Source organism: Cibotium barometz, chromosome 35 (genome assembly GCF_041138505.1).
Source record: "Cibotium barometz isolate CiBa-2024 chromosome 35, ASM4113850v1, whole genome shotgun sequence".
NCBI classification, from domain to species: Eukaryota; Viridiplantae; Streptophyta; class Polypodiopsida; order Cyatheales; family Cibotiaceae; genus Cibotium; species Cibotium barometz.
The window spans coordinates 39355837-39376633 of NC_141080.1; positions in this window are offsets into that span (position 1 = coordinate 39355837).

Below are 20797 nucleotides of genomic sequence, written 5' to 3' on the forward strand. Positions count from 1 at the left end.
TTCGTCCCTTCGTAGCCTTCATGATATTGTTTATGTAGATGAGTGGATAGCCCACCATCGCACTGCTCCTGTGTCACATGGCCTGACATATCGTCAGGTCTGTGATCTTGGTCCGATTAGGGATGGAGCCTACTTAGATCTTTTTCTCGATAGTCGTGGGATGAGGCCTGGGGCGGGCAAGCCCCTTACTATTTCGCGGTGTTCGCATCCTCGTATGGCGGCACATATCTATAGTCGATATGTTGCCGCGTATGGGAGGATGCCGAACAACCGCCAGATTCCCATATACTTTGCAAAGCAATTATATGAGGAGTTTGTCTTAGGGGAGGAGGTGGATTATACTAGCCATCGGCCGGGTGGTGGTGCTGGCCGAGGCCGTCTCCAGGACCAGGGTAGGCGGCCTCCACCAGCCCTTCGTGTAGCTCCTACATATCCTTCATTTGTGCCTATGTCGACAGTTGAGGCTCTTGGCACCCAGGTTGGCATCGACGTACGGAGTACCACGGAGAGCATCCAACAAGTGGTGCGCCTGTTCTCACGATCGATACCGACGACAAATGTCGAGGTATTTACATATTTATTACTTCTTAAGTTTTTTTGTCATTTATTTACATGTTTATATGTACTTTTCTATATTTTTACATGAGCGGCATGGTTGATTGTGTCACGTAGGGTCCCACACCTACCACTGAGAGACTCACTCAGGAGTTGGTAGAGGCGAGAGCGGAGATTGACCACCTTAGAGCTGCATTACAGACGGTAGAGGCAGCTCGACTGTAGAGGCACGACATCTGAGAGAGTCTAACATCCAGCAGAGCAGGTAGGTTTCTCTTGCACATAAAAGAGTTATAATTAAGGTCCCAAGTTATAAATTTCTTTAAGTAATACCTAATGAGAGGACCAATCAATTATTTTTATGCTTTACTTTTTTGCATAGGCTCGGACTGAGGTAGAGAGTTCTAGAGCTGAGGCGCAGAATCACAAGATTATGGAGCAGATTGCCCAGCATAGGGCAGAGCAGTTGATGCTGCATGTTCGAGAGTTCCGCAGATCCTCAGACGTGATAGTGCCTTACTTGCCTTTATATCCACGGCCTGTTTTACAGAGGTTTTTCGATGACCTCTCCCTCAGGATGCACCACCCTTCCTACGTGATGCCTGCTGCGCTCTATGTATCGAGGACATTGATACTTCTGGTGGATATGCCCTGGGATGTGGACATTTTTTCCATTTGTCTTGCATCACCCAGGAGCTAGTACGCTTCTCAACATGTCCCTCTTGCCGTGCATGCATCGACCTAGTGACATACAGAGTTTTGGGCATTGATGATCTTCACCCAGGCCTCGTTCGAGTAGATGCTAGGACTGGCAGGCCTATTGATTTTACCTCTACTGACTTGGGACTCGATGCCTTTGATGATAGAGATCAGGAGCTTGAGGTGCCTCCAGAGATTGAGTGGAGTGCACATGAGTTTGATGCATACCAGAGAGTTCTTCACGAGAGCCAGATTACAGCATACAAGTGTGTGGGTGGTGCTGGTCCTAGTGGCACCTCGGGTGATGGTGCTAGCAATAGTGCTGCTTCTCATGAGCAGCGTGTCCTTACAGAGCAGAGGAGCTTACCTGAGCAGAGTGGCAGACACGTACCATTGTTGATTATAGATTTTGGGTTTACAGACAGAGACGTCTTGCATTAGCACAACGTAGAGAGAGGGAGAGGGCTATAGCAGCTTTTGGGACTTGTGAGCTCCCGAGTACACCGGCACCAGCTCACGATCCTACCTTTGAGGCAGACCTCCTCGCAGACATTCGACGACCCTCGCAGTCGGCACAGCCTCCTCAACGTGCATAGCATCCTCGACGCACACATACGTCAACTGGCAGTTTTAGAGATGATGATTTCGATTGGGTTGCCGTGTTGATAGTGACTAAACTCAGACTAGCTGGGTTAGCTCACTTACATTGTACTTAGATTTATGGGCAGTGACTAACCTCACACTAGCTGGGGTAGCTCATTTTCATTCTGATGTATTTATTTGATGTTTATATCATTATGAGTTTTTTCATTATTGAGTATCATTACATTTTAGTTGATGTTCTTGATTTTTTTAAAATTTTTAACACTTTGGCTATCATATTGTTTGTTGAAAATCTCCATGCCATCGTACCCAAACATGCCCCGATGGAAACCAAACTTTGCAAGCATGTGGGGGGAGCCCCCACATGCATGCAAAGTTTAGTCATAATCAGAGCATGTTTGTATTGGTAATTAGCGTCTAGTGCGGATTTTTCAAGTCAATCCGGGCCTTCCCCATACCATCATACCCAAACATGCTCCGATGTGGGGACCAAACTTTGCAAGCATGTGGATGGATCCACCTCCACATGCTTGCAAAGTTTGGTCACAATCCGAGCATGTTTGGATTGGTAATTAGCGGCCAGTGCAAATTTTTCAAGTCTCTTGGTGCTTAAGAGGCCATGGAAAATCGGGGCCTTCCCCATACCATTGTACCCAAACATACCCCGATGGGAACCAAACTTTGCAATCATGTGGGGGGAGCCCACCCCCACATGCATACAAAGTTTGGTCACAATGGGAGCATGTTTGGATTGGTAATTAGCGCCCACCAGTGCGGATTTTTTATGTCTCTTGGTGCTTAAGAGGCCATGGAAAATCTGGGCCTTCCCCATACCATCATACCCAAACATGCTCCGATGGGGACTAAACTTTGCAAACATCTGGGGGGGACCCACCGCCACATGCTTGCAAAGTTTGGTCACAATCAAAGTATGTTTGGATTGGTAATTAGCAGCCAGTACGGATTTTTCAAGTCTCTTGGTGCTTAAGAGGCCATGGAAAATCCGGGCCTTCCCCATACCATCGTACCCAAACATGCTCAGACGGGGACCAAACTTTGCAAACATGTGGGGGGGACCCACCCCCACATTCTTGCAAACTTTGGTCACAACAATCAGAGTATGTTTGGATTGGTAATTAGCGGCCAGTGTGGATTTTTCAAGTCTCTTGGTGCTTAAGAGGCCATGCAAAATCCGGGCCTTCCCCATACCATCATACCCAAACATGCTCCGATGGGGACCAAACTTTGCAAACATGTGGGGCCACATTCTTGCAAACTTTGGTCATAATCGGAGTATGTTTGGATTGGTAATTAGCGCCTAGTGTGGATTTTTCAAGTCTCTTAGTGCTTAAGAGGCCATGGAAAATCCGGGCCTTCCCCATACCATCATACCCAAACATGCCCCGATGGGAACCAAACTTTGCAAGCATGTGGGGGGAGCCCACTCCCACAAGCATGCAAAGTTTGGTCACAATCGGAGTATGTTTGGATTGGTAATTAGCGCCCAGTGCGGATTTTTTAAGTCTCTTGGTGCTTAGGAGGCCATGGAAAATTCGGGCCTTCCCCATACCATCATACCCAAACATGCTTCTATGGGGACCAAACTTTGCAAACATGTGGGGGGGACCCACCCCCACATGCTTGCAAAGTTTGGTCATAATCAGAGTATGTTTGGATTGGTACTTAGCGCCCAGTGCGGATTTTTCAAGTCTCTTGGTGCTTAGGAGGTTATGGAAAATCCGGGCCTTCCCCATACCATCATACCCAAACATGCTCCGATGGGGACTAAACTTTACAAACATGTGGGGGGGACCCACCCCCACATGCTTGCAAAGTTTAGTCACAATCGGAGTATGTTTGGATTGGTAATTAGCGCCCAGTGCAGATTTTTCAAGTCTCTTGGTGCTTGAGGCCATGGAAAATCCGGGCCTTCCGCATACCATCGTACCCAAACATGCCCCGATGGGAACCAAACTTTGCAAGGATGTGGGGGGAGCCCACCCCCACATACATGCAAAGTTTGGTCACAATCGGAGCATGTTTGGATTGGTAATTACCGCCCAGTGCAGATTTTTCAAGTCTCTTGGTGCTTAGGAGGCCATGGAAAATTCGGGCCTTCCCCATACCATCATACCCAAACATGCTTCTATGGGGACCAAACTTTGCAAACATGTGGGGGGACCCACCCCCACATGCTTGTAAAGTTTGGTCATAATCGGAGTATGTTTGGATTGGTAATTAGCGCCCAGTGCAGATTTTTCAAGTCTCTTGGTGCTTAGGAGGCCATGGAAAATCCGGGCCTTCCTTATACCATCATACCCAAACATGATCCGATGGGGACCAAACTTTACAAACATGTGGGGGGACCCACCCCCACATGCTTGCAAAGTTTGGTCACAATCGAAGTATGTTTGGATTGGTAATTAGCGCCCAGTGCGGATTTTTGCAAGTCTCTTGGTGCTTAAGAGGCCATGGAAAATCCGGGCCTTCCCCATACTATCGTACCCAAACATGCCTCGATATGGGAACCAAACTTTTCAAGCATATGGGAGGAGCCCACCCCCACATGTATGCAAAGTTTGGTCACAATTAGAGCATGTTTGGATTGGTAATTAGCACCCAGTGCGAATTTTCAAGTCTCTTGATGCTTAGGAGGCCATGGAAAATTTGGGCTTTCCCCATACTATCATATCCAAACATCTTCGATGGGGACCAAACTTTGCAAACATGTGGGGGGGACCTACCTCCACATGCTTGCAAAGTTTGGTCACAATCGAAGTATGTTTGGATTGGTAATTAGCACCCAGTGCGGATTTTTCAAGTCTCTTGGTGCTTAAGAGGCCAAGAAAAATCCAAGCCTTCCCCATACCATCGTACCAAACATGCTCCGATGGGGACCAAACTTTGCAAACATGTGGGGGGGGCCCACCCCCACATGCTTGCAAAGTTTGGTCACAATCAGAGCATGTTTCGATTGGTATAATTAGCGCCCCAGTGCGGATTTTTCAAGTCTCTTCGTGCTTAGGAGGCCATGGAAAATTCGCGACTTCCCTATACCATCATACCCAAACATGCTCTGATGGGGACCAAACTTTGCAAACATGGAGGGGGGACCCACCCCCATATGCTTGCAAAGTTTGGTCACAATCGGAGTATGTTTGGATTGGTAATTAGCGCCCAGTGTGGATTTTTCAAGTCTCTTGGTGCTTAAGAGGCCATGGAAAATCCGGGCCTTCCCCATACCATCATACCCAAACATGATCCGATGGGGACCAAACTTTGCAAACATGTGGGGGGGACCCACCCCCACATGCTTGCAAAGTTTGGTCACAATTGGAGTATGTTTGGATTGGTAATTAGCGCCCAGTGCGGATTTTTCAAGTCTCTTGGTGCTTAAGAGGCCATGGAAAATCCGGGCCTTCCCCATACCATCGTACCCAAACATGCTCCAATGGGGGCCGCAATATGGTGATGGTGATTTTCATGATAGCCAAAGTGTTAAAAAATCTGAAAAACCATGAACATCAACTAGAATGCAATGATCCTCAATAATGAGAAAACTCATTAATGATATAAACATCAACTAAGTACATCAGAATGTGAGCTAACACAGCCGCTCTGGGTTTAGCCACTAACGCAAAAGATCAAGGTATTTTGAAAATGAGCTACCCCAGCTATTCTGAGATTATTCACTCCCAAAAAATCTAAGTACAATGTAAGTGAGCTAACCCAGCTCGTCTGAGTTTAGTCACTATCAAGATAGAGATCTAGTCAGCAGCACCCTCTCTAGCTCTCAAGTGCTCTAGAATGCTCTCATGGTCATCCACTCAAAGCCGAAAATGAGGGTGAGAACTGTGTTTTCGGCTCTATACTGTCATTTCAAGAAAGCAAGCACCGTGCTCAATGAACACTCCTCTTGTCACTCTCTTACGCAAAGCTTTCTTGAAAACTAGCGAGGCATGACAATTCTCCTCCCAAAAACTTTCTATCAAGGTTCTAGTGGTTTCATCTAGTAGGTGATCATGCCTAGCTACACGACCACTACTCGCCCACAAAGCACCAACCTCATTGGCATCTAAACTTTGTCGTCTAATAGACCCAACTCTAAGTGCGTGTGGTGTTGTGGAAAGGATGCGAGATGTGGCACTAACCTTACCCTTCATTTGGGAGCTACTTATGGCTGCCACAATAGTCCGTCGAGCAGCCAAAGCGTCCGCAGAGTTCCTCTTCTTGTTAACTATATAGGAATGACGAACACTTTGTAGCACCGCCATGCCAGCTCTCCTCTCTCTTCGACCTCCAATGTCGGAAAGCGCCCTGCAGTTGGCCATGTTGGGCAGATCAATCAAAGCATCAAGCACACATGCATGTGATGAAGGCGTGAGGTCTTTGAAATAGAAATGGAAGATTGCATGGGCACGATGATGTGCCCCTAACTTTGATAGTTCTTTCCTATCCACATGATGGGAGCGGGGTGGGTTCTTGTAGAAGAGAAGGGGACTCAGGAAGGGCGGGTTCGGTGGATTATCTAAACTAAGGGGTAGTGGGGGGGAAGAGGGCGGAGGGAGAGGAAGTGGAAGAGGAGGAGCAAGGCTTGGATCATTGCCAAAATAGAAGGTGTTACTCGTTGACGTGCTCTCCACTCTCTCTTTCTCTCACGAGCTACCCTTCTCCTCTCCTCCTCTTGAACTTGGTGGATGGGGGGAAGTCTAGTCCTATCACGTTTCCGACTCCTACGACTTTGAGAACCCATTCTCAAGGAAGCTAAGAGAGAAAAAATTATAAAGGCTCAATGATGGGATAGTACTAGAGATAAGTGTGGGATAGTACTAGAGATGTATGATTGATTATATAGGAAAAATAGGTTATCCACTTCAAATCTCATTGGATTTCCTATCTAAGATTGATTGGATAATTAAGATAAACATAAAGATAATTAAAGATAAACTATTATCTACTTAAAAATTAATATTATTAATAATATTTATTAACAAGTCTAAATATTTATCATTACTAGATATATAAATTTATCCTTTATTTTATAATTATATAACTGCTTTTTTTTAATAAAGTATTTTTTTTAAATTTTATTCAAAGGTTTATTCTACATAAAATATTTTTAAGAAATATTAAATTAAAAATTTATTTTTTTAAATTGAATAATATGCACTTTAATAATAATATTATTGATCTAATTCCAAAATATAGTCCTTTAAAATTAGTGATTTTAAATTCTTTTATTTAATAAGTTATATATATTTTATTATTTAAAATTCAATATTCTATTTCTCTAAATTACTAAATTAACTTTTTCAAAAATATGTTTTTGAAAAAAAAGGGGAGGTGGGAAGGAGGTGCCACATGTCACATGCGTGCATGACACGTGGCATTCTCTTGATATGTGGCACTATTATGTTTGATGTGGCATGCCATGTCACCAAGTACGAGGTGGCATGCAAAGGTGGCAAGATGTGGCATTAATTGAAAAGATGCAGGGGGGAAGAGAGCTTGAGCTCTTGCAAGCACACACACACTCACAAAACCCTAATAGAGAACACACAAGGTGAGAGGCTTAATATTTCCTTCTTCTTCACTCAACACTCAACACACCATATACAAGATAAGAGTACACATAATATGAAAGGTACTCAACCACCAATACATACACGGGTTCTCTATAGTGTGAACCCAACTAAATGAGACTGGCGCTATAACTATGCCAGTCTCTAGAATGGCTGTCACATAGCTTGTTATCCCACTGGCCACATATCACCCAAGATCTCACCAACCATGCCAGTGGTGTAAGTGTGGGGCCTATCCCCTAGGCGGGTGGGTCATCAGTGTCCACCGCCTCACTAGACGAGCTCGATATCTCAACACTCCTCCTCGAGCTCAACTCCATCTCATGTACACCAAGCGAAGCCCTGAATCTGCGGAGCTTCTCTGTATCCAATGCTTTGGTGAAGATGTCAGCTACCTGATCCTCTGTGCTGACATAAACAAGGTCAAGGTCTCCTGCCAAGACCTTCTCTCTGACAAGTGGTAATTGACCTCTATATGCTTCGTACGAGCATGAAATACTGGGTTCCTGGCCAACTGTATACTGCTAATGTTGTCACAGAAAATGACAACTTCTCTATCCACTGATAGACCCAAATCTGCAAGTAGCTTTCTCAACCAAGCTACCTCACATGCTGCCATAGCAGCTCCTCTGTACTCGGCCTCTGTATACTGGATAGAGCAACTGTAGGCTGCTTCTTGCTGCTCCAAGTCACAGCAGCACTCCCCAAAGAAAACATGAATCCACTGGTAGATCTTCTATCTGAGATACTACCAGCCCAATCAGCATCTGTGTACCCATGTACACATATCTCTATCCCAGTCTCATAGAATAGTCCACAATGCAAAGTAGACCTCACATACCTCAGTATGCCTCTCACTGCATCCAAATGCGGTTTTCGTGGAACCTGCATAAACTGACTCACCAACCCAACAGCATAGCTCAAATCTGGTCTGGTGATCGTCATATAGATCAAGCTTTCTACTATGTGTCTATACATAGTAGGATCCTCCAAGATCTCTCCTGAATCTGCACTCAACTTGCCATTCTAATCCAATGGCACTGAGATAGGCTTACAGCCTGTCATACCATACTTGGACAACATGTCCAAGCCATACTGTCTCTGCAGTAATCCAATACCATGTGGTGACCTAATCACCTCAATGCCCAAGAAATATCTGAGCTCCCCCAGATCCTTCATCTCAAACTTCTGTCTAAGCAAGATCTTTACATCAAAGATCTCTGCATCATGGTCCCCCGCCGTAATGATCAAGTCATCTACATAGATGACAACAAGCACAACCCCTTTATCACCATGTCTCACATACAACGAGAAATCTGCATTGGTTACATGAAAGCCAATAGTGACAAGATATTCAGAAATCTTGTCAGACCATGCTCTTGGTGCTTGTTTTAAGCCATACAAGGCTTTCTTCAACCTGCAAACATGCTCGGGGTGACCCACATCCTCATAACCAGGTGGCTGCAAAACATATACACCTCTTCTTACAAATCCCCATGCAAGAATGCATTCTTTACATCCATCTGATGTAAAGACCATTGTTTTGATGCAGCCACTGCTATCACAACTCTCACTGTTGCCATCTTGGCAACTGGGCTGAAAGTTTCCTCATAATCAATGCCATATGTCTGCGCATATCCTTTGGCTACCAATCTAGCCTTGTACCTGTTTATGCTTCCATCACACTGTTATGTTTTACTTTGTACACCCACTTGCATCCAATGGCTTTCTTGCCTTCAGGCAATTACATTAAGTCCCAAGTTTCATTTCCATATAGTGCATTCATCTCCTCATCCATAGCTTTCTCCCAACACACATTTCCAACAGCCTCATCAATGCATGTGGGCTCAACAACCTGCACAACTTTTGCCACATATGCATAGTGATGTGCCACATAACCATTATAGGTGAATCTCTGCACAGGATTTTTCACTCTCCCAGATCTTCGCAGCTTTTCATTCATGGCTTCCATAGCCTTCTTTACACCAGGTGTTCTCATAGCTGGGATCCCAAGCTCCTCATCAAGGCTCATCTCTGAGCCACTAGACTCTCCATCAACATGAGAATGCCCTGCAGAAATGTCAAGCATACCAAGGGGATCAACCACTTTCTCTTTTCCTTTACGTGATGTACTAATCACATTTGCAGGACTGGTATTATGACGCGGCCTGCCACTCCATGTTCTATCAATAGACCCACTAGATGAGGACTCTCCTGGTCCACTCAAAGACTGTGATTGCTGACCTGCATTCTGTGCAACCACACTTACACTCACATCAGCCCCAATAGCTTCTTTTTCAGCAGCATACCAGCTGCTCATCTCATCAAAGACATCATCCCTGCTTACCCTCAACTCACGTGTAGCAGGGTTATAACACCTGTATCCCTTTTGCTCAAGGGAATATCCAATAAACACACATTTTTCAGCTTTTAGATCCAGCTTAGTTCTCAGCTCATCTGGCACATGCACATATGCAATGCATCCAAAGACTGATGAGACAAATCAGGTTTTCTGCCAGTAAACCTCTCCTCTGGAGTTACATCATGTGTGGCTGCAGTTGGAGTCCTGTTCATGATGTATACTGCTGTAGAAACAGCCTCAGCCCAATAACTATGCGGCATATTCTTCTCTTCCATCAATGCTCGCATAATCTCAGCAATGTGCATGTTTTTTCGCTCAGCAACTCCATTTTGCTGCGGAGTGTATCTGCATGTAAACTGTCTCTGAATACCATTCTTCTTTAAAAATTCAGAGAACTCATTGGAGAAGTACTTTCCCCCTCCATCTGACCTTAGGCACTTTACATATTTCCATGTTTGCTTTTCAACCAAAACTCTGAAATTCTGAAAGTGAGTGAACACCTCACTCTTTTCCTTCATGAAATATACCCACACTTTCCTTGTGTGGTCATCAATGAAAGTCACATAATACCTACAGCCTCCCATAGATATGGTCTTCGTAGGACCCCATACATCTGAATGCACAACATCTAGTGCACTTCTGCTCACATATCTGTTATGTGGAAACACATGCTTTGTTTGCTTCCCAAATTGGCATGCTTCACATATTTTCTGCATACCTTCCACTTTAAATTTTAGCAGCCCTGTCACAATTCCTTTAGTCTGCATGGACTTCAATCTCTGCACATTCACATGTCCAATCCTTTTATGCCAAATGTCTGTGTCTGCAACAATTCTTGAACCATTTGCAAACATCGCAGCACTCATTTCAGGCATGTATACATTCAACGTAAACATTCTGCCCACTCTGTTACCTTTGTCTTTAAAGTTTTCAACATAACAACCATCAGGGTTAAACTGAACCTGCAAACCTGCTCAATCATCTGGCCAACTGAAACCAGATTCTTTGTTATGTTTGGAACGTGAAGTACATCTGCAAGGTACTTCACTTTGCCATCCTGCATAGACAATGGCACATCTCCAACATGGGCAATTGGATGAGCAGTGTCATCCCCTGTTTCCACAAAACCTGGTCTTTTCGGGTTTTTCATCTCCTTGAACCACTCCCCATGACTTGTCATGTGGTTCGAAGCACCTGAATCCATATACCATACATCATCTTTTTTGTACTGCTTCAACATTTTCAGACATGGCATTCACGACATGCTGAATAATAAACAACCTTTCATTATCCTCATTGTTTCTGCTTGAGGATGCATAGTTATTCTGCTGCACTTTTCCATTTTGCATGTTAGCCTGCTTCTTATAACATTTTGCCTACACATGTCCAGGCTTACCACAATAATAGCATTCACATGCATCATTATACTACCTTTGCCAATTTCCACGGCCTCTTTGACTCCCCCTGCCTCTGAATTTGCCTCTTCCACCTGTGTGTTGTTGTTGTTGTTGTTGTATATTCTGGGACTGTTGTTGTTGCTGCTGCTGCTGTCCATAATTCTGGGACTTGTTATTGCTGCTGTTGTCCATAATTTTGATTACCTGTTCGGCCACCTCCTTGACCGCGTCCACGGCCTCCTCTTCCTCGTCCTCTTCCTGAACTTGTGTAGAAGGCCTGTTGCTCCAAACTGTTTTTGGTTTGTGAAGACTGTTGGTCTTCACCCAAGCTCTTATCTTCTATAATCAGCATAGACACCAAATCTGTAAAGTTGGGAATGTTTTTCCGAGTCTGAATAGACGTCTTGAACGCCTTGTATTGTGGCCCGAGACCACGTAGACAGACTTCCACCTTATCATCATCATCTACTGACACACCAATAGATGCAAGGGATTCCACAATACCCTTTATCTTCAGCACATAGTCATTCACAGACATGCTCTTTTTTTGCATAGTATGAAGTTCATTCTTCAACTGTATCTTACGTGCCTTGGTATTTGTTTCATACAGTTTAACCAAGGTGTCCCATGCCTCCTTGGGGGACTTGGCATCCTGAATGTGCCCAATCATGGTGTCCTGTATACTAATGGAAAGCCAATACATAACTTTCCTGGCTCCTTGATTCCAGTCTTTAAACTCTTTCACATCTTCTTCAGTCGGATTTATGTCCGGTATCTTTGGTGCCTCTTCATGCTCACCTTCTATGTAGTCTCAATAGCCCTTTCCCAATAGGAAATTTGTCAACCTGAACCTCCAAGCATGGAAGTTATTCTTATCAAGCTTCTCAGCCACAATTTGGGTTATGCCATCATTTGACATCTTTCCAGATACACAAATTTACCAGAAACAGCACTCTGGTTTTTCCTGCACAAACTGCTGTATTTTCTGCAGAGCGGTACTGTAGTACTCTCAAATGTCACAACCAGTGACTTCAATGTGCATACATACACCCAATGGCAACTGTTGACCTCTTTGCAGCACCCACAGTGTCTGCACAGTCAATCTGTCTTCCTGCAGTTCTTAAAACAGAGTTCTGCAGAGAATCGATGACTTACCCGCAGTGCTCGAAATCGCCTGCTTTCTGAAAAACGGAGGTCCAAAAGCACCCGAAATGCGTTTTCGGCCCTCAAAATTAGTGTCCAATAGGACAACATAGTTTCCCTATAGCTTTACTCCCGCGAAGAAAGCTCCTCAATCAGAGATCGTTTGCCGGTGCCTCCCGCCGTAGAGCTCCCGACAAGGGTGTAGTCACCAACACAAATAGGGAAGAGTAGTTGAAGCTCTTACCCTCGTACCACTTCCTATGATTCTCTTGCTTGCAGCTCAGCCCTTAGCATGAACCAGGCTCTGATACCATGAAAAGATGCAGGGGGGAAGAGAGCTTGAGCTCTTGCAAGCACACACACACACTCACAAAACCCTAATAGAGAACACACAAGGTGAGAAGCTGAATATCTTCTTCTTCTTCACTCAACACTCAACACACCATATACAAGATAAGAGTACACATAAAATGAAAGGTACTCAACCAATACATACACGGGTTCTCTATAGTGTGAACCCAACTAAATGAGCTGGCGCTATAACTATGCCAGTCTCTAGAATGGCTGTCACACAGCCTGTCATCCCACTGGCCGCATATCACCCAAGATCTCACCAACCATGCCAGTGGTGTAAGTGTGGGGCCTATCCCCCAGGCGGGTCATCAGTGTTCACCGCCTCACTAGACGAGCTCGATATCTCAACATTAATGATGACTAGGATGATGAGGTGGGGAGTCAACTAGGTTGACCATGTTGACATGGAGGGTGGAGGTGGTAAGCTGCTTATGTGGATCCTCTCGAAGCTCATGTGGACATAAAGTGGCATGCGTATATAAGATTTGTGCCTACCCAAGCCTCACATATGGAATGATACCTAAGCTTTGAAGTTTACCAAGCCTAGATTTCCAAACCTAACTAGGATTGGTTTTAGACTTGAAAAGGGGAGAGTGGACACAATATGGGAATTTTCACTTGGGAGGATTGAAAATGGACCTTCCCATACTCAAATTAAGCCAAAAAATTTTAGTAAATTCATGGCAACAAGAGTATTGATCCCTAGAGTTTTTAGATTGAAAGATTCAATATTTAATTTTCTAGAATTAAATTACAATTGATTTAATGGGCCTCTAACAGTCATAACAAATTTTCCAAAGTAAATATAAAAAAATCCAACCGTTAGATTTGTAATTTTACCTTATACCCACATTATACTAATCTTTCCCAATCTAATCATCACTAGATCCATACAATTTGAGCATTTTAAATGGTAGATGTGGTGGGAGGATAAAATAGTATGTTTTTTAACAATTCTAATACCTTTTAAATAATATAAAAAATAGTAGAAGACATCAAAAATTACTCGATAAATCAAGTTAAGCTCTATGTTATTTGTATTTGTGATATGCAAAGTGGGAACATCATATGAGTAATAATGTAAAAGTTATAGGCAATTTACTCACATTCACTGTACTTGTCTAAACCTTCGACATGGCCTGTATAGAAACTTGGTTCCCAAAGAAAAGGGGATTTGAAATTATTGGATATTCGATCAGATTATAGTTTTAGGTGCCCAACTTTGCATATGATGTTTCATTAGAAGACCTTGAAGTGAAACTCCTTGGCTAACTAGGAGAGATTGGCTATTCTTCTTGAAAAAATGCATGTTTTCCAGCTAAAGCCAAGGGCGCCCACTACATGAAACTAGATAACCTCATCTTGCAACCACCCATACTATGATTAAGGTCTATAATTAAAAATGTTCACAATACCTCAAGCTTTTTAGCTATGGCAAGCAGGGATGGGCCTGATTCTTCAATCAGTGTTGTGAGCAGCTCCTTGAGTCTTTTGAGAAGCCCTATGGTGAGCTTCTAGATCACCCCTAGGCACACCTCTGTGTTAAAGGAATTAGGGTGAAATGCTATATACAGCAGGTACAAGGCAGAATGGCGCAGACCTATTTGGCAACGGGTTCTCGATGAAATGGCACCCGATTTTGCAGCTTTTTCCTCAAATTGGTTTAGGGCTTTTGAAGCCTCAGTGGTGGTTGAGAGTAATCCTTTCAAATCCTATGCCAAATGGTTGGTTGTAACGTCTGCATGACTCACAAAACTAGGTTGCGGTGGAGCTTCCATGGAAGCTTGGAGAAGATAAGCTTGTGATTAAGAAGGGATTAGTGGATGATTAGTGCAGGGGATTCAAGATATGGTTTGGGGGAATGATGGAGGATGTTCTAGGATCAGAAATTCTCTGATACCAACTTGAACATCATGATTTAAGGGCTCACATGGATGTAAGATGAAGCTATGGTGGATGAAATGTGAAGGGAGCCATGGATTTGGTGATAGGGTTGAAGAGATTAGTGAAGATAATCAACTTGTGGAATCATAAACACATGACCACAACTTGGATTAGCCAAAATGAGTGTGACCCTTCATTTTCATGTGGCTCTTAATATAGCCAGGAGATTACAAAAGATGTGGACACAAGTGATGCCACCTCAACTCCAAAATATCCCCAAATATCTCCTCTCCATAAGAGTCCGTTCACACACCTTCGCACACCCCCCCTTGATACATACTCCTTGTGCATCTAGGCACCACATTTTCAACAAATGGACACAAGGTGACATAGACATGAAGGTGCACCCACTAAGCCTAGGATACAAAATCTATTGAAATATGGTGCCCGTCATGTCATAAATGGGGCACATGCTTGGGGCGTTTCCTCAAAAAATGTTAGTGTACCATGTGAGTTCAATAGGAGGGGTTTTTTAATTAGATACATTGAGAAAAATTAACAAGATTACATTAATAGAAGGGGTTTTTTAATTCAACTTTAGAAAAAAATCCGTTCGTTCATAAGTAAAGAGGGGTTGTTTTATTGAGGAAAATTTGTAGTTAAGGGGTTTTTTAAATACCTCTTGAACGCACGTGATACCTAGTGTTTTCTAGTAGTGCACCCCCCGAGGGCACATGTATATGAAAGAAAGATAGCTGGAGCTTAGGATGTCATGAAATCGGAATGGATGAAGGCTAAGGTTATTAGGAGATGTGAATGGATGAATGCAAAAGCGAGTCAATGGTCAAAAAGTAGGCACATAAAAAGTTCACGGATGCACAAGGCATGTGGGCATTTATGAACACATGGATGACACAAGGGTGCATGGAGCATGTGAATGAGAGCTCTAAGCTATAAATGGATGTAACAAAATCAATCTCTTAATGCAAAAAAATGTATGTGATTAGCCCTAGTTCATATCTTGTTTATCTTTATTCGTGTCAACATTATGCTCTAAGTATGTCTTCTTCCATCTTTCATCCACCATAGCTCTCACCTTCTTTGGTCATGCACTTATATTATCTTAAAATCCACTTCAATTAACATGGTATCAGAGCCAATGTCATTCATTTCATCTCATTATCATTCCACAATATCATAATTAGCAAGATTAATTTCCTAATTAGTGAGTAATTAGCTCATCTTTTCCATAAAAACCTATGGCAGAAAACCACCCTCTGGTGGAGAGCTTCCCATTACCTATTCTCTCCACCATTGGGAAAACCTTCATCATAGAGACCATGAGAGCACATCACAATGACCACGTAACTCAGAGGAATTTGGTGTAGATCAACGAAAGTCAACGCTACTGAAGCCTGTGTCGGCACTTCATTTTTTGGGGAAACTTAACCTACCGACGAGCTCGCGTAACCATCACCTAATTCCACATGGCTCTGATAGTTTTTGGCAGCCACAAATGAATTGGTGGAGTCAAAAATGCATTTGGTAAAGCACTTTGTGAGATCTAGCACTATGCCTCTTCTCTTTTGAGCTTTAATTAACGAGTACTAATCAGTGAGAGGACTATTAACAATGTCTAAGTGGCTAAAGGCCATCTTCATTTGTTGATGTTTCATCCTCTAAATCTCCTTGGCTCAGTTGAGGAACAATTAATTCATTTGTCTAATAAAAAAGACTTGCCTAAATTTTTTAAGTTAACATGAGATTAGTGCAAATTAATTATTGATTAGTGACTAAGGTGAGCCAAATCTCTCTTCTAATCTTTGTATGGGAGTAGACACTACCCAAGAAAGTGTATAAGCTTGTGGTAAGACCCTCCTCATTGAGCCATGGCCACTCAAACCACAGTGGATAATTTGTGGTGAAGGATTTCATACATGGCAAAGAAAGGCCATGGATCTACTCATGCAAAAGCACCCTTGGGGGTAGTAAATGGAGATGAGCTTGAGGAAGGGAGTGATGATGAAGTTGACGGATGAAAAAGGACAGAAAATCCATGGCCATCATTTTATTAATTCTTGGGGATAATTTTATTCACCACATCACTAACAACAAAGAGCATCCAAAAAAGCCTGGGTGGAGCTAGAGAAAGTATTTGAAGCTAGGGCAAAAAATTCAAAAATAAATTTGAAAATACAATTCTATGAGCTTGATATGGAGTTCAAATACTCATTGTGGAGCATGTAAGTAAGATGAAGAGCATTATGATGCAACTTGCAGGTATCAAGGCACATGTGGATAAGAAAGATGAAATTGCAGTCTTAATCAAGAGCTTGCCTCCAGAGTTTTCTTTAGTGGTAACAACTCTTACTAATCTTCCAAATCTTACCCTTGTTGAAAGTGTTCAATCCTCTTTGTTTGAAGAAGATAAGAAACTAGAGGGTGCACAACAAAGCTTAACAAATAGCAGGGAGACTGCATTCTTTAAAAATCCAATATTAAATCTAACCATTGTGGAAGAATGGAGTTGCACGTAATGGCCCAATGTCAGATCATCGAAATAAGCCCAAGCTTGTTAAGATGTCAAGCTCAACATGATTTGACACTCACGAGGTGCCTGCATGATTGTTCAAAATTTACATCATTGGGGCGGGTTCGATAGCTCTGGCACCGACATATCTTCTCCAAAGATGCTACAGTTGGACTACCGTCACTAGTCCGCACCTACCCACTCCACTTAGCGTGTTCACATTACGAACCGCTTGTATATACTCTATTATGTGTGTTAGTCACTTTATCTTCTTTGTAGACCTCTTTTGTTGTGTAAAGAAGAATAATAATTTTTCTTAATTTTCTAAATAAGATTTTTAAAATCTAACCATTAAATTTAGAATTTTCTAAATAAGATTTTTAAAATCTAACCATTAAAATTTAGAATTTTACTTTAGTCTCATATTCTATCAAACTTCATCTAATTTTAAACTATTGGATATCAAAAATTAAGCATTGTAAGATGTCGATCTTATGTGCACAAAAAGTAGTGTATTTTTTATCAATCATAAGTTCTTAAAATAATTTTAAAAAGTAGAAACAAAACTCAAAAATATACCAATAAATGAAGTTAAGCTCTATGTTATATAAATGTATTATATTTAAAGTGGCTTGATTGGAGGTAAGATGAAAAATTTATTAGCATTTTAAGGACATATTGTCATATAATCGACAAATCTATGACATGAGATACCTGCTAAGGGTGTGCACAAGGAAATTTGTACTTATAGATATCCAATTCTCGATTGGATTGCATGATTAGGTACGTGACTTCATGTGTGACATTTCATTAGAAGATCTTGTATGAAATTCCTTTCGTAGCTAAGGGTGATTGGACATTAAATATGCAGAAAGGCTAGTTTTTTTGCCTATTTTCGAGAGCGCCCAAGTGAACAAAGGTGAGCACCCTTACCATGCATCCACCCTTTCTAACACTGAGCTATCTTACATCACATTCATGTTGGAATTCATTTGCAATTTATTCTTTAAACTTGTGTACTTCTAAGTCTCTTTATCAGAGGGTGCCATGTGTGGTTGTCTTGTATGTGATATCCACATTGTGTCAACGAGACAGGTGCCCAAATAAGTCAAGGTTTGGGAAAATATTGGTTTTGAAAGGTTTGGAAAAATATTGGTTCAAATCTCGTTATAAGGTGAAAAAAGGATTGATGTTATGTTGTGCCACATCTCCTCAACTGCCCATTAATAAAAGTTTCGCGGGCTAGGGGCCTGATGAGCCCACGAACACTGAGCAAGTAATTATTCACAGGTAGTGCAGTCGTGGCTTCTTCCTTCACGCCGCATGTTGTTGCCCATTTTCCACTTTTGGCCTCGTTGTTTCCCTTCCTGCGAGCTACGTCGTCCCCTTCTCTGCATTCAAGGCAACCTCTTTAAACTCCACGCACCTTTGCCAGATCTGTCACCGCGTCCGCAGAGCTTGAAGCGCCCATGGCTCCTTTGGTAGCTAGAAACGTAGAGAGGGCTGAGGGACCTGCGATAGTTCTTGCACGACGAGCGGGGTGGACATGCCGGGCGCCGACTGGGCGCTCACCAAGCTGCTTGGTCTGCGTCCTTCTGTGAAGAGGCTGATGATGTATCAGCAGGGCTGCTTTGCCGGAGGCACAGTCATGCGGGTCGCCAAGGACCTGGCGGAGAACAACAGGGGCGCGCGTGTGCTTGTTGTCTGCAGCGAGGTCACCGCTGTCACCTTCCGAGGGCCCACTTGGACAGCTTGGTGAGGCCAGGCGCTGTTTGGCGACGGAGCGGCCGCCATTATCGTTGGCAACGTCCTTCGTGACTGTTTTCACCACGCTTTCGGTGATCTAGCCGCCCCTATCGACCTCAACGACATCTTCTGGATCGCTCACCCCGGCGGCCCGGCCATCTTGGACCAAGTGGAGGAGAAGCTCCGTCTGAAATCCGACAGAATGCATGCCAGCCGTGCCGTGTTGGCTGACTCTACGGCAACATGTCTAGCGCCTGCGTGCTCTTCATCATGGACTACATGCCGCTCCATGAAGGGCGGCCACAACAGGTGAGGGGTTAGAATGGGGTGTTTTGCTGGGCTTTGGGCCAGGCTTGACAGTGGAAACCGTGCTTCTACGCAGCTTCTCTATATCTGCAAATGTTAAAAGTGCCTCACCATAACTCTAGCTCACCTACTCTGTTATGTCCAATTCTTGCCATCTCCATTTTACAAATTGTATGTATCTCCATTATTATCATGAAAAAGCAAAGTTATGCAAGTATGTATCTCCATATAATTATCATGAAAAGCAAAGTTATGCAAGTATGTATCCCCATAATTATAATGAAAACCAAAGTTATCCAAGACTGTATCCCCATAATTATCATGAAAAGCAAAATTATGCAAGTATGTATCTCCATAATTATCATGAAAAGAAAGTTTTGAAGCCAACATTTCAATAGAAAATCCCTTTCTTGGCATGAGCATTTTTCATCAATTTAAGTTCACCACAAGAATCAACGGGTAATAAAAGTTTGTGCAGCATCATACTATGCCATTATTCCACTACACTTTTCTTCATCAAATTGAAAAGGAAGCACAACTTTAAATGGATTTTGCCATCCCTTGTGGCAAAAAATAGATGCAACATATTGAAATGAAAACGACCATTTAACCTATAAGTTCTTTTCTTTACACATGTACATTGTATTCTTTTCTCATCGGCAAGTTTTGTGTAGAATAGGGCATTGAAAGTTGTCATATTGCACTATACTATTTGCAAATTCCAATTAATATCACCTTCTATAAGTCCATTAATAGAAAAGACATTAGAAAAGCTTAGGGATAGTTGCACCGATATTAAATCATTTTAATGCTACCATTGCTTGTCATTGTGCACTCTCCCTTGACCTAGGATGCTTTACTGGGAAGTCCCTTGACCTAGGATACTTTCTAGGCAAGTGCGTATAATGAAAATGCTCATTCTTAAATATGCTCGTCTCTTTGAAGCACATATTTGAATATGCTCATATCTTCAAATATGATCATCTCATTCCTAAATATGCTCATCTCTTTGAAGAAAAAAATATATTCTAATGCAACAAATTGTGTATGAATGTGTAGCCATGAGATTTTGAGGTGCTTAGAATTATTTCTAGCTATTGAAGATGGGTCCCATCATGCATAAGAACAATGAGCTCCCCCCAAAGAAAAATGTCATTGAGCCTCCCTTCCTCCCTACCTCCCTCCCTCCCTCCCTCTCTCTCTCTCTCTCTCTCTCTCTCAATCAATCATCACATCCATGTAGTTGCACAAACAGTGAACTCTCTTATAGGAATAAAAAGGATTTAGTTTTAGGATAACTCCTATATAAGTCATTCTAGATGACCAAGTAATAAAAAATTCCACATTAAAAATGAAAAATAAAAATGTACCAAATCTAAATTTAATTTTATAATTGGACATCAAAGAATCGACTCCATTATTAAATGGAAAGTAGGCATATTCATGTTATGGTAGAGCCTTTCTTTAGTACTTTTGACACATGAGATAGGTCACATTCTATGTCAATTTTTTTAACACTATATTCAAGCATAGAGAGTTAGACTTAGCTTAAAATTTTCTAATGAAAATAGTGCAAAGGTATTGGATGTCTAGCTACCAATCTAAAAAGAAAACATGAAATAATATGCCACCATTT